This window comes from Lissotriton vulgaris, chromosome 5 (assembly GCF_964263255.1).
Source record: "Lissotriton vulgaris chromosome 5, aLisVul1.2, whole genome shotgun sequence".
Lineage (NCBI taxonomy): Eukaryota > Metazoa > Chordata > Amphibia > Caudata > Salamandridae > Lissotriton > Lissotriton vulgaris.
Window position 1 is genome coordinate 163,297,455 of NC_141693.1, and position 14,116 is coordinate 163,311,570.

The following is a 14,116-nucleotide window of genomic DNA, read 5'->3' on the forward strand; positions in this document are numbered from 1 at the left end:
AGTGCCTCAAGGGTCCTCCCTGACGCCTACCCTCTTCAACATCTACACGGCCCGCTTTCAGCTGTCAGAAGCTACAGACTCCACATCGTCTCCTACTCTGATGACACACAGCTGATTCTCTCCCTCACTGGTGAAAGCAGAGCTGCCAAGATCAACTTCCACAACGGGATGAAGACAATCACTACCTGGATGAAGGACAGATGCCTCAAGCTCAACTCAGACAAGACCGAAGTCCTCATCCTGAGCTCCACCCCCTCTACCTGGGATAACTCCTGGTGGCCCCTAGCTCTCAAGAAACTGTCAAACCAATGTTGTCTCGTCCTTCTGCTTCCACACGCTCCACCTGCTTTAGAAGATTTTCCATTGGATTCCCACCGAGTCCAGGAAAACGGTCACCCATGCCTTCGTCAGCCTCAGACTTGACTATAACAACGCACTCTATGCCGGCACCACCTAACAACTCCTAAAGAAACTGCAGAACATCCAGAACGCCTCTGCTAGACTCATCTTGAGCACCCCCTGCCACAGCCACATCACCAGTCACCTAAGAAACCTCCACTGGCTCCTGATCAACAAAAGAATTATCTTCAAGCTCCTCATGCACGCCTACAAAGCGCTCCACAATGCTGGAACTGCATATCGCAACCATCCCCTCTCCTTCTACACACCCATCAGATATCTCCGCTCTTCCCAACTGGCCCTGGCCACCATCCTATGGATCCGCAAGACCTGGGCTGGAGGAATATACTCCTACCTCGCTGCAAAGACCTTGAACTTCCTACCTCTAGGAGGTCATTCTGATGGTGGTCGGACTTCATCCAACTGCTCATTGATAGCGGCCTGACCGCAATCTGCTGCTGCAGTCAGACTCACGCATTACAATGCGTCAAGTCAGAGGCTGTAGGTGGAGGGACAGTCCAACGCTACTTCAGCCCATCGGACCATTGGAGGGTCCCTAATCCCTACAATAGGGGCGGTGGCCACTCAGGCAACACCGTAGGATTACAATGTCGATTTCTGCCTGCCCTTTAATGGCAGTTCGCCCACTATGAAAAGGCAGGCAGAAAGGGACTTTGGGGACCGCTAGTGGGCCCCCTTCCTCCATGGCCCTCCGCTATGGGGCCTAGGGGACAACATCCCTGCACCATTTTCGGTTGTGGCTTGTGCTATGACCCGCAGAACAAGCCTCAATAGAAAATAAACACTTTACAACCTTTGTGAAGGAGGTAGCCTTGTAATAAGGGCAGTGGGACCACTGACTCCTTGTCTGGCGATCCTGCTTCCGCTGCGTTGCCAGTCAGATGAGAGTCATTGTAATGATGCCCTAAATGTCTGAAAAACATCTTTTTTTTCTCCTAACATTAAGTGAACAAGAGCACTGCCTTTCAATTTGATTGGTGAAGAATACCATTATAGTACCTTGAGTAACTGACTCTAAGAGGCAGATTTATGTTGGACTTGCGCCACGGTTGCGTCACGCAACGGCGGCGTAAACGTGGTGCATCCCTGTGACCAATTTACAATGTGAAGCATCTAGGCAGATGCGTCACATTGTAAAGCCCTGCGCCACATGTGGGCGTTCCGGCGCAGGGTGGGCGTTCCCAGGCAGGTGCGCCTCGCAAAAGTGGCTGTGTGAAATCTACAAGATTTCACTCAGTCACTTTTAGGCCAATGCTGCGTCAAAACCCTGTGCCTGCTTGAAGCAGGCGCAAGGCTTGAGGCAGCATTGGACAGATAGGGCACCCCCCAGCCTTGCTGGGGCTGTGTCGCGCTTGCAACGCAACTCCAGCAATGCGTCACCTTTACGGCACAGATGCGTCACGCATCTGTGCCGTTTTTGCCCCATGGTGCGCCGCATTGTAAATGCATCGCACCATGGGTGGCGGTGGTGCGGCGCACAATAAGTGGCGCATCCCTGGGGATGCGCCAGTTATTGTAAATCTGCCCCTAAATGTTCTCCTTTTCCTGCTCTCCATATTCTCACTCTCACTTTTAATGCTCCCTGCTTTGTTTTACGTCTGAACACATGCACTATCCAACATATCCTTTTCACCCTTTGAGAACGCTTCTAAAGTCGGCACCCATCTCTCCATCACTTCATATATCGCTTTTCCTAGAGAGTACATTTTTCTTCATGCCATATCCCTCTTTTCTGCTTTTTAGTCACTTACCGCTTTAGAGTTTTGGGGATGGGATAATATTCTGACACAAATGTGGAGGAAGCCCCACCTGCTGTATTGCAAGTACACTATAGCCTATGGCATTTGTAATATGACAGATAGGATATCTGTCACCTGTACTTTTTTTTTCACAACAGATTTTATTGGATTGTTTGCAAAAATATGGCCTGGAGGACCAAATGTAGATAGATGGCCCAGCATAATTCCCATTAAGAAAACCAAGGATTAGTAAGAAAAAAGGTAAAAGAAAACAGTAATAAAACGTAAAAATGCGCACAATAAACCTCCTGTGCCCTCACTGCCCAGCCAGGCCACTGCCCATAGTCCAACAGATGAATACTTTATGAAGAGTGAGACTCCATGCAGGTGTCCTGGCAATATTGCTGCATTTCCAGTTGCATCTCAGCAGAGTGTTCAGGCTTTGGAACAAGCCACAGCATCTTGGGATGCTTTTGCGGGCACTCCCTCACCTGAAACACAGTGACCTCGAGGCTCATACAGAAGTACATACATTTCTTCCAGATGCCTAGAAAAGGTGGGTTTGCAGCTTTCCTTTGTCAGGTGATATTGCGTTTAGCAAGGATAAGACCAAGGAATAACAAAAGAGGTTTATATCTATTACCGCCTAGTCACTCAGTACTATGTAGCAAACGTAGTTTTGGGGTCAGTGGAATATTCCACGAAAGAACCTCAGTGCAGCAAGACACAGCCACCCTCAAAAACTGGGCCAGAGCTCTGCAGACCCAAATTGTATGTAAAACAGTGCCATCTTTGGCCCTCTTTGGACTCACATTGCAAGCATCTCAGGAAACTAACACGCCCCACATGCCACAGCCAGTGTCTAGTGAAGTAGGCTCAATGAACATATTTAAATTGGACTAGTTGCAAGCAAGTGGAGATCGCAGCCCCACAAGGGGACCCTAGATTTGCTGCCCAGCCATTGTCGTCTGTATCCCCCTGGTCCCTTTGCCATGCCGGAGGGTATCTAATGTAGTAGGGCTCTTTGGAACTAGGGATTGGCAAATATTTGATATTTTATGGCTGCCAAGATCGGCCATAAGGAGCTTCCCCGCTAATGGTTTAAAGTCTGGAAGGGCCGAGAGAGTGTTTATAGAATTGGCTATGGGGCATTGAAAATTCAGATATGAGTTCCTTGAGTGATTTAAGATCAAGGACCGCATCACTTCACTCAGAGTAGATACGCCAATATGATCCCACTACCTGAGGGATAAGTGAGTTCCACCACAACTGAGTCTCTCACGTAAGGCGACCCCACCACCTCATCCTACGAAGGGATTGCCTCTATATTAGGACCACCACTATTATGACTGGGGGAAGAGGGCCCACAGCACCTGCTATATAGGAACTTAATCATAGACAATTCACCAATCACCCATCGCTCCACCGCATTATCCGGGTCATCTATGGGGCAATACCACCATTCATTGATTACTTGCAGAAGTGAGGCTGCATGATAGGATTAAATATTAGCTGCAGCGATGCCTCCACAATACGTGGATTGGAAGCAGGTGTGTTAAGGCCATTTGAGAAGCACCTCTGCCCATAAAAACTGACCCAGGACAACACAGATCTGTTTGAACCATGTGAGGGGAACCGGGTAGGAGTAGCTCTGTAATTGGTATAAAAATCTGGGTAGGGATACCAAGTCTGCAAAGATGGCAGAGCGGCCATAGAGTGATAGAGGTAGTTGGTCCCAAGCTCTAACCTCGGTCTTGAAGTGCTATGGCAAAGTGGGCCAAATTACGATCCCATGAAACTGCAGAGCTGTGCGGCAGGAATACACCAATGTATTGAAAGCCGTCTGCTACAATGGACAGTCCTGCGGCCAATGTAATGTCACTTGGTGACCCCCTCAATGACAAAAGCACCAACTTGCTAACAGTCATATTATGCAACCCCAACATCTCTCCAAACACCTGCATTGTCCTTAGTATTCGGGGACTAGAGGTAGCAGGGCCTGTAATGAAGAGCAAGACATCATCAGCGTATATTGCTATATGATCCGACACCTCCATGGACCATTCAAATCCCTGGACCTGGGCATCTAATCTCACCCAAGCAGACAGCAGCTCCATGGCCAGGGCAAATAAAAGGGGGGACAGGGTGCAACCCTGTCTGGTGCCGTGGTGGATGGGGAACGAGGCCAACACCTACGCCGACACCCGAACTGATGCTGTCATGTCGGTATATAGTAGTTTAATGTAGGAGAGAAATCTATGTCTTATATTTATTAAGCCGCTGGAGGAGTGTAAACAGGTAAGTTCAACTAACAAAAACGAAAGCCTTTTCAATATCTACTAAAAGTAAAGCTGCGGGATGCGCCATTAGGCCTATTAGGGCTGAGGCTGTTCTGATTAATATTTTTACAGACTGCACCGCTGAGGCTGTTGTACTTTTATTTCATTAGACTGCACACTCAGCGCATTTGAGCATTTGCTGCCCCTGTCTCTCTTTGCCTTTGACCCTCCATTTTGTTGTTGGTTTCCCCTGGCCCGCCCCTCATCCCCGCTACCGCCTCCCTGCTGCCCCTCCCACCCACGATTTCTGAGCCTTCCACTCCCCGACCAGACTGTGACCGCCTGGACCTTCCTTCAGATCGGTCGCTCCCCCACGCTCCTGATCACTTGCAGCTACCACGCTCTGTCGCCTTAGCGGTATCGTTACATCTGTTACTGTAATTGCATTATTTGACCGATCCTCGAAGCATTGTAGCGCTTTGCACGCGTAGCGCCGCACTATCTAATTTACATAATAGCGCGACCTTGCTGAGGCTGTTCTGATTAATATTTTTACAGACTGCACCGCTGAGGCTGTTGTACTTTTATTTCATTAGACTGCACACTCAGCGCATTTGAGCATTTGCTGCCCCTGTCTCTCTTTGCCTTTGACCCTCCATTTTGTTGTTGGTTTCCCCTGGCCCACCCCTCATCCCGCTACCGCCTCCCTGCTGCCCCTCCCACCCTCCGCCCCCTCCACTCTCCATTTATGTCAGATGTCCACACGCACAGTGTCCACGCGCTGCGGCCGCGCCGAAGGTGCGCCAAAGGTAAGCCCGTCTACGCCCGTCCGCACCTGTACCGCGCCCAGCGCCATACCCCCTGGTCCCCGCTCCACTCTCCCCTTCCGCATCACGTACGCCGCCTCCACCCTCCTAGCCCTTAACCCCGGCCGACTCCCCAAATGCGCCGAAGCCGCCCCTGGACACACCCATGGACCCTTCACATGCATCTCCTGCAAGTTTGACGCCACCAAGACCAACTCCTCTCCCACCAACACCAAACAGAGACCTGACACCAACCATCTAAAATGCATCCTGCTCAACACCTGCTCGGTCCACAGACACGCCATCGACCTTTGGAATCTACTAGACACCATCTCCCCGGACGTCGCCTTCCTAACAGAAACATGGATGAATGCCTCATCAGCCCCAGACATCACCGTTGCCATCCCGGAAGGCTACAAGATCATCCGAAAAGACCGCAACAAGCAGACAGGAGGAGGCATCGCTATCGTCCACAAGAATTCCATCCGCATCTCAACCAGCTCAGACGTCAACCTCGCCAGAGCCGAACACCTCCACTTCCAGATCCACACCGACCCCGGGACCACACTCAGAGGCACCCTCCTCTGCAGACCACCAGGACCCCGTGCACAATTCAGTGAAGACATCACTGACTTCATCACCCCACATGCCCTCCCCTCCGAGGACTACATCCTACTGGGAGACCTCAATTTTCAACTGGAAAAAAGCAACGACAGCAACACCACCGCCCTACTGGAAAATCTAGCCAACCTCGGACTCAAACAACTTGTTAATACCCCTACTCACCACGCAGGGCACACACTCGACCCTATCTTCACCTCCAGGAAACATATCTCCTTCAGTCACACCACAGTTCTCCATTGGACGGACCACAGCTGCGTTCACTTTATCTACGATAAGACCACAACCCACAATCATCCTCAACCTACTTTGCGAAGAAACTGGAACAAAATCACCATCGACCAGATCTCCTCATTGCTTCTTCAAAACCCCCCTGCCCACTCTTCGAACCCCAACCAAGCAGCCATTAACCTCACCCAATGGCTAACCAACAGCGCCGACAACCTAGCACCCCTGAAAAAACATCAAATCAAACTAGGCAACAAAAAGGCCCCCTGGTTCAACGATGATCTCAAGAAATCCAAGAAACTCTATCGCTCCCTTGAGAAGACCTGGAAGAAAGACCCAAACACCAGCACTAGGGATGCCTTCAAAAACGCCACCCGCATACACCACCAATTGATCCGGACTGCCAAGAAAGGCGCATTTAAAGACCGACTAGACAACAACGCCCACAACAGCAAGGAACTATTCAACATCGTCAAAGAGTTTACAAACCCCACTGCCAACTCCAATGACATCACTCCCTCTCAAACCCTTTGCGACTCCCTAGCTTCGTTCTTCCATGACAAAATCGCAGACATCCACAACAGCTTCGACAATCAACCCAGAGACCAACCCACCCAACCTTCTGTCGTACCTTCACCCCCCTTGAACATCCTGAACGAATGGAACCCAATCTCCACTGAGGACACCATCCGCCTGATGAACTCCATCCACTCGGGTTCCCCCACAGACCCATGCCCTCACCACATCTTCAACAAAGCAGATTCCATCATAGCACCACACCTCCGAGACGCCATCAACTGCTCCCTCAACTCCGCCACCTTCCCGGAAAGCTGGAAACACGCCGAACTCAGCGCCCTTCTGAAAAAACCCACAGCTGACCCCACCGAACTCAAAAACTACCGCCCCATCTCGCTCCTTCCATTCCCGGCCAAAGGCATCGAGAAAGCTGTCAACAAACAACTCGCCACCTTCCTCGAAACCAACAAATCCCTCGACTCCTCACAGTCCGGCTTCCAAGCAAAACACAGCACTGAGACCGCACTCATCGCAGCAACAGACGACATTCGTACTCTACTGGACAATGGAGACACAGTCGCCCTCATCCTCCTCGACCTCTCCGCAGCCTTCGACACAGTCTGTCTTAGCACCCTGATACAACGCCTCAAAAACATCGGAATCCAGGGAAAAGCACTGGATTGGATCACCTCGTTCCTCACCGGAAGAACCCAGAGAGTCTGCCTCCCACCATTCAAGTCAGAGGCCACTGAAGTCATCTGCGGCGTGCCACAAGGATCCTCGCTCAGTCCCACCCTCTTCAACGTATACATGAGCCCCCTCGCAGCCATCGCACGCCAACACAACCTCAACATCATCTCCTACGCTGATGACACTCAACTGATCCTCTCACTCACCAAAGACCCTAACACCGCCAAAAACAACCTACATGAAGGAATGAAAGAAGTAGTCGAGTGGATGAAGCACAGCCGTCTGAAACTGAATTCCGACAAAACAGAAGTCCTTATCTTAGGTTCCTCCCCCTCTGCCTGGGACGACTCTTGGTGGCCAGAGTCCCTTGGAAAAGCACCCATCCCGACAGACCACGCACGGAACTTGGGCGTCATTCTGGACTCCTCACTCTCGATGACCAGACAAGTCAACGCCATTTCCTCATCTTGCTTCAACATCCTTCGCATGCTCAAAAAAACATTTCGCTGGGTCCCCACCGAAACTAGAAAAACGGTCACCCACGCACTGGTCACAAGCCGCCTGGACTACGGAAACACCCTTTACGCCGGTACCACCGCAAAACTTCAGAAAAAACTCCAACGCATCCAGAACGCATCAGCCAGACTCATACTAGACATCCCGCGTAACGACCACATTTCTGATCACCTTGACGTAAATAATTAATTTACTCTCTTAATTTCTATGCAGGTAAGTACTTAATCAATAATAACTCAAAATCGGAAGAAGGAGACAGAGTCCGTGGTGTTAGAGTTCTTAGGGGTTTTATTCCTTAGAAAGGAATGGTCATGGCCAGAATATCATGTTCTGACCACCACAGGGGTGTCAGAAGGGATAGAGCGCGCTACATTTTATTAACAGTACATAGCTTATATACTTATTTTACACCATTGGAAACAGTATAGAAGGCGTAACAGCTGAGAGAAGACAAGATAACAGTATACACGTGGTACAAGTGCGTAATCAAGAGGCGTGAACTAGAGGTGTGTGCTAGAAACGTCACAGGTAAGTGTCACAAAAGGGGTGGCACTAACAGGAATGTTGCAATGTCAGCAGAAATCGGAAGCTTGGATGCGCGCGCAGCTGCATGACGTGTGATGCACGTGAGACTAGAGGGTGCATGGGGACTTGACATTTACACTGACGGAAAGAGACAGAAGTCTGGCATGTCAGATCAACTTGTGCTTCTATCATATCTGGTATCTGATGTTTAGGAACTAAGCTATCTGGGCGGAAAGGTCTCTAGGGTAGAAGCTATTCTATACTTGCTGTGAGTGCGTGTATAAGCGCCTGAGTGTCTGTATGAGAAGCGTGGGGGCACGGGCCTTCCATGGGAGCATGGCAACAAGGGCTATGAATTACTTGAATTAGTTGCATGGAGACAGGCCGGCCCTTTGGCTCTGCAGCTGAAGAAGGATGTTTACTGAAGCTAGCAGGCAGGAATGTATTTTCGGGGAGCGGAACAGATAACTCGAAGGTTATAGTCGATCTTGGCAGGCAGCAGGCTGAACTGAGCGCGAGGGGCCGCGCTGAAAGTAAGTCAGAGTTCACGGGTACAGAGGCAGCCTGGGCAGAAGCCCTTCGAGTCAGAAGCCAGAAAAGAGGCTCGGTAACAGAAATTCAGGGGCCTACTCAGCCAGAGCTGAAAAAACGTAGAAGTACGCTACAAAAAGACGTTGGCATAGCATACTTAGGAACGGACCATTCAACCCATTCATAGTGGGTCTGAAAGAGGACATGTTAACGGTGGACGCAAATATATTTGCGTCTTCATAGCTGGTACAGGAGGGAAATTACATGCACTTTAACTCGTACATGGAGACGGTGGGGTACGCGCTAGGGAACATAACTTGACCATAAAATTTATATTTCCTCATTCCCTCCTTGTTCCCTACGGACCCTTCATGATATATCAATCCTCATGAATCGATCAGTCTGTTCTTGTAACATTATTTGTTCATCTTTCTTTCTTTGACTGTTTGAGAGAAAACTGGAATGTTCAATGCATGATGTGGCACACAGTCCACATATCGCCGGCCCACACTGTAGGCACAGGCAGCAACTGAATACTATGACAAGGCCGAAACCTAGGAAGGATAGAATCTTCCATCCCCAGGAAGTTAACGTTGTCCAGAACCAACCGGACCAAGTCCAGGTGCCTGGATTCTGATGTATCTGATTTGCAATTTTATGCAGACGGGTAATAGCTTGATAGACAGATGGTGCATTTTGTGGAATGAAAACACAGCAACTTGACCCGATGACCTTACAGGCTCCACCTCTATCTGCCAGGATGACGTCAATAACAAGACGATTTTGAAGGACAACAACCCGCATAGCAGATTGCTCCTCTGTTAAGTTACCTAAGGCGGAGGCAGTTTCATGTACTACAGCTTCAAGTGTTCTAGTTAATCTACGTATTAATTTACTGTTTTGGACAGGCCCTAGAAAGAAAAAGAATCCTTTATTGAAATCAGTGTACTGTTCCCATGCCGTTTCTGTGTAGTCGACAAGTGGAATATCTCTTCTGGGTCTATTCTTTACTAGATTCGTATTTCTATGATAATCAGGGGGAGCTAGAAAAACAGGTGGCAGAAGGAATGCAATATAACAGGTACCATCCCAATCTGGAGGCAAACGTATGTATGCGGTATGACCACAAACAAAATAGGAATGGCTGACAGCTTTAAAGGACGATTTTCCATGGTCACTGAATTCGACCACAGTAGTGCATTTACTATGACCTAAGTGTACTGAACCTTTCTTTCGGACACATAATTCACCAGTGACTGGTAATACTAGCATATGGGGCAGAACTGGTGCAACTTCGGATTCTACAGTAAGAATCATGAGACTAATTGTGTAGTTTCCTAACCCATATACTTCATTTTCTAGATCAGTTCCTATTCGAGTAGGGAGTCCCTCCTTATCAGGGTAACAGACGTTGAGCAGGACTAAGTTCAAGTTTCCCCAAACCCAGCCCCCATCGAAAACAGCAATATCAGGATCTAAGGAATTAATTATTTTAAACCATGCCCCACAGGAGCCATTGTGAGTGAACGGGTACGGAAAGAGGGGCAGAGCTCCCTTGTAATTCTGGTAGGGAGGGAGTCGGCCACATATCCAACAGTCTGTAGCATTGTTCGTCTGATGGGAGTGGTGTAACATACTAATGAATGTATTGTTGCGCAGCGCAAGTCTGTGAGAGAGTTCGTGTGCAGGTAATTCACTAAAAGTGTGTTCAGCAGAGACATTGTAAACAGATTGTTCACGCTTGAAAATAGGCCAGTAGATAGGTAGCAGAATACTGGCAACAATAATTAGAACACTTAGAAAAAACATTATTAACAACGTCACTATACAGTGACTACGCAATGATTTGCAGTATGTATGTCTTTTGACTTGTCTCTCTCTCTCTCTATCTCGATCTAGGGGATACATGTCAGAAACTATTTAACCGATTCACCTAGGGGAGGACTTAAACAATTAAACTGTCTGACTTGCTAGATCGGAGTTTCATACGATATTTTTCTTGGGGAGTTTTTTCTCGTTCGGATACTGTAAAGTCTTTTTCCTCAACACAGTCTTTGGTGGGGGTGGACGAGTCTCGATCAGGTTTCAGTCCACAAAATTTCTTCACATGACTCGTATGGACCCACCCCTTTCTCCCCTCAATCTTCACGGCGGTCCTCGTGGTGAGAAGGACGGTCTTCGGAGATTTCCAGCGAGGCTCCAGCGGATTTTTCCGGTCGAAATTCCGGACGAGTACCAGATCCCCAGGACGGACCTCGTGCGGCTTTACATCAGTGTTGTCAGGGAAGGCTGCGGCAACCTGTGAACGACATGATTGGAGTGCAGACATCAAGGAGGCAAGGTAATCTGTCAACATATTACAATCAACATCAGTGATTTTCTTCGGAATGGGCGTCCCCCACATATTCGGTGGTCTGCCAAAAACCACTTCGTACGGGGATAGCCCTGATCTCGAGTGGGCGACCATCCTCATGTAGAATAGTGCCACGGGCAGGGCGACTATCCAGTCGACCCCTTTTTCCTGACATATCTTGGCAAGACGTATTTTTAGTGTCTGGTTATGCCTTTCTACAAGGCCTGCGGCTTCAGGGTGTCGGACACAATGGAATTTCCACTGGTAACCCAACAGTAAAGAAACCTGCTTCATTAACTCGGACGAGAATGGCTGTCCGTTATCTGAGTATACGACACGGGGCAAACCGTACCGTGGGAAGAATTCACGAACCAACTGTCTGGCAGTGGTCGGAGCAGTGTAGTCTGGAACTGGGTATGCTTCGGTCCAACGGGACAGAGCACAAACAATTACAAGGACATACTTGAATCCTCGACAACTGTTCATCTGGATATAATCCATCTGGAGGACTTCAAAAGGGTGATCGGGAGGATGAAATCCACCTTGCTCTACAGGAACGCTTTTACCTGGATTGAACTGACAACAGATCATGCAAGTACGCACTTTCTGTTTTGCTGCTGCTCGTAAGTGTTTATTGCTCCAGAGATTTTGTAAACTGTCTAACATCGCTTTCTCTCCTAGATGTGCCGGGCTATGTGCTGTATTAATCATGACTTGAACCATAGAGTCAGGGAGAAACCATGTAGATTTTCCCTTCGTCATCCAACCTTGATCTGTCTGGATCCCTCCTAGTTCAATCCATTCCTTTATTTCTTCTGTGGTAGCATGCGTCTGGATGTCAATTACATCTAGGGTGGGATCTCTAACTGCCATACACTTTGTCGGTACTATTGTCTTTGTCACATCAGTAATCTGGGTGTGAGTCAGTGCTGTATGTTTTGCTGTCTGGTCTGCCAGGTCGTTACCCTGGGAAACAGAATCTGTAATTTTAGTATGTGCTTTACACTTCATGACTGATATGCCCGAGGGCAAATGTATTGCTTCTAACAGTGCTTGAATGAGGGGACCATGTTGTATCTTGGCCCCATGAGAGGTCAGGAAACCTCGTTCTTGCCAGAGGACTCCGAAGTCGTGTACAACTCCGAATGCATAACGGGAATCAGTATATATGTTAACATTTCTGTTCTTGGCTAGAATACAAGCTCGGGTCAGAGCGATGAGCTCTGCTGCTTGAGCAGACAGTGTGTCAATACGATGTGTTTCTTTAACTTCAGTTTCAGTGGTCACGGCATACGCGGCCACTAATTCTCCTGTACTTGTTCTCATGCATGAACCGTCCACATAAAGTGTCAGGTCTGGATTTGTCAATGGGACATCTGTTAAGTCTCGTCGTGGCTTTGTTACTGCATTAATGATTTCTATACAATCATGCTGGACTGAATCTGTCATAATTGTAGGTAACAGTGTTGCGGGGTTCAAGATGCTGCAGCGTCTGATTTCTATGTGTGGCTGGAATAGTGTTAATTCATAACCTGTCAATCGTGCTATAGTTAAGTGCTGAGTCTGGGTTCTGTTTAACAAAACCTCTACAGAGTGTGGAACTTGTACTGTTAACTGATGGCCTAAAACAATTGCATCGCTTTGTCTGATTGCTAACGCTGTTGCTGCTACTGACTTTAAGCATGCAGGGAGTGCCTGGGCTACTGAATCCAATGTACTTGAGAAATAAGCGCAAGGCTTATGTGAACCTGCTTGATCTTGGGTGAGGACAGACAACGCTGTACCGTCACGTTCTGTAACAAAAAGTGTAAACGGTTTGCTGTAACATGGTGTCGCTAAAACTGAACATGCTGAGCAAGCTGAACACAGAATTGTAGCTTCGAAGGGGACACCTTGTGCCCCTTGTCGGCTAGGAAATGTAAAACTGTCAGTGATGCTTTTTCACATTCGGGCTCACTTCGTGCGGTGATCAGTAGATCATCGACGTATTGCAGTAGAGCGGTGTTAACTGGCATTTGAATACAATCTAGTTGTCTTTTCAGTGCTTGACTATAGATGCTGGGGCTTTCTGTGAATCCTTGAGGTGCACGTGAAAATTTGAAGCTGCGTCCATTTAAACTGAATCCGAAGAGATATTGGCTCTCTGGATCAATAGGCACGCTGAAGAAGGCGTTCTTGAGGTCAATTACAGTAAAGAACGTTGCTTCTGAATCAATGGCCGTCAATAGGGATGAGATATCAGGGACCACAGGATACTGTGGTATAATGCATTTATTTAATTCTCGAAGATCAATCACCAGCCGATATACTGGCGGTGCATTGGGATCAGTACGTTTAAGAATCGGAATGATGGGTGAATTACAGACATTGGAGTCGGTCTCGACGACCACTCCTTGGGCAATGAGCTCGTCAATGATTTTCAGTAAAGCCACTACAGCATCGGGTGGTAACTTGTATTGCCTGATTCTGGGTAGTACGACACCTGCTTTGAGTGTAACGCGGTACGGAGTGATATGCATGCAACCTACATCAGTTGGGCCTTTTGCCCACAAGTAATCTGGTACGTTTTTCAATCTGACATCAAATTCTCGCAAAACATAATGACCCTTGAAATCCCGCAGAAAGAGTCTAACTCCCTCCGGGGAACAGCATATTATAGCTCCTAGAGCCTTCAACGTTTTAATTCCTAACAGATTTTCTGGACATGATTTTGTAAGTAACAAGTCTGTAACACGCGATAATGGACCCACAGCCAGGGGAACTGGTTCTGATACCTCATTTACAATAGGCTGTCCTGAAAAACCAAGGGAAACATTCTGTGAGCCTGAGAGGGGTGCCCCTGGGACTTCATCATGGCTGATCGTAGTGCGACTTGCCCCTGTGTCAATTAAA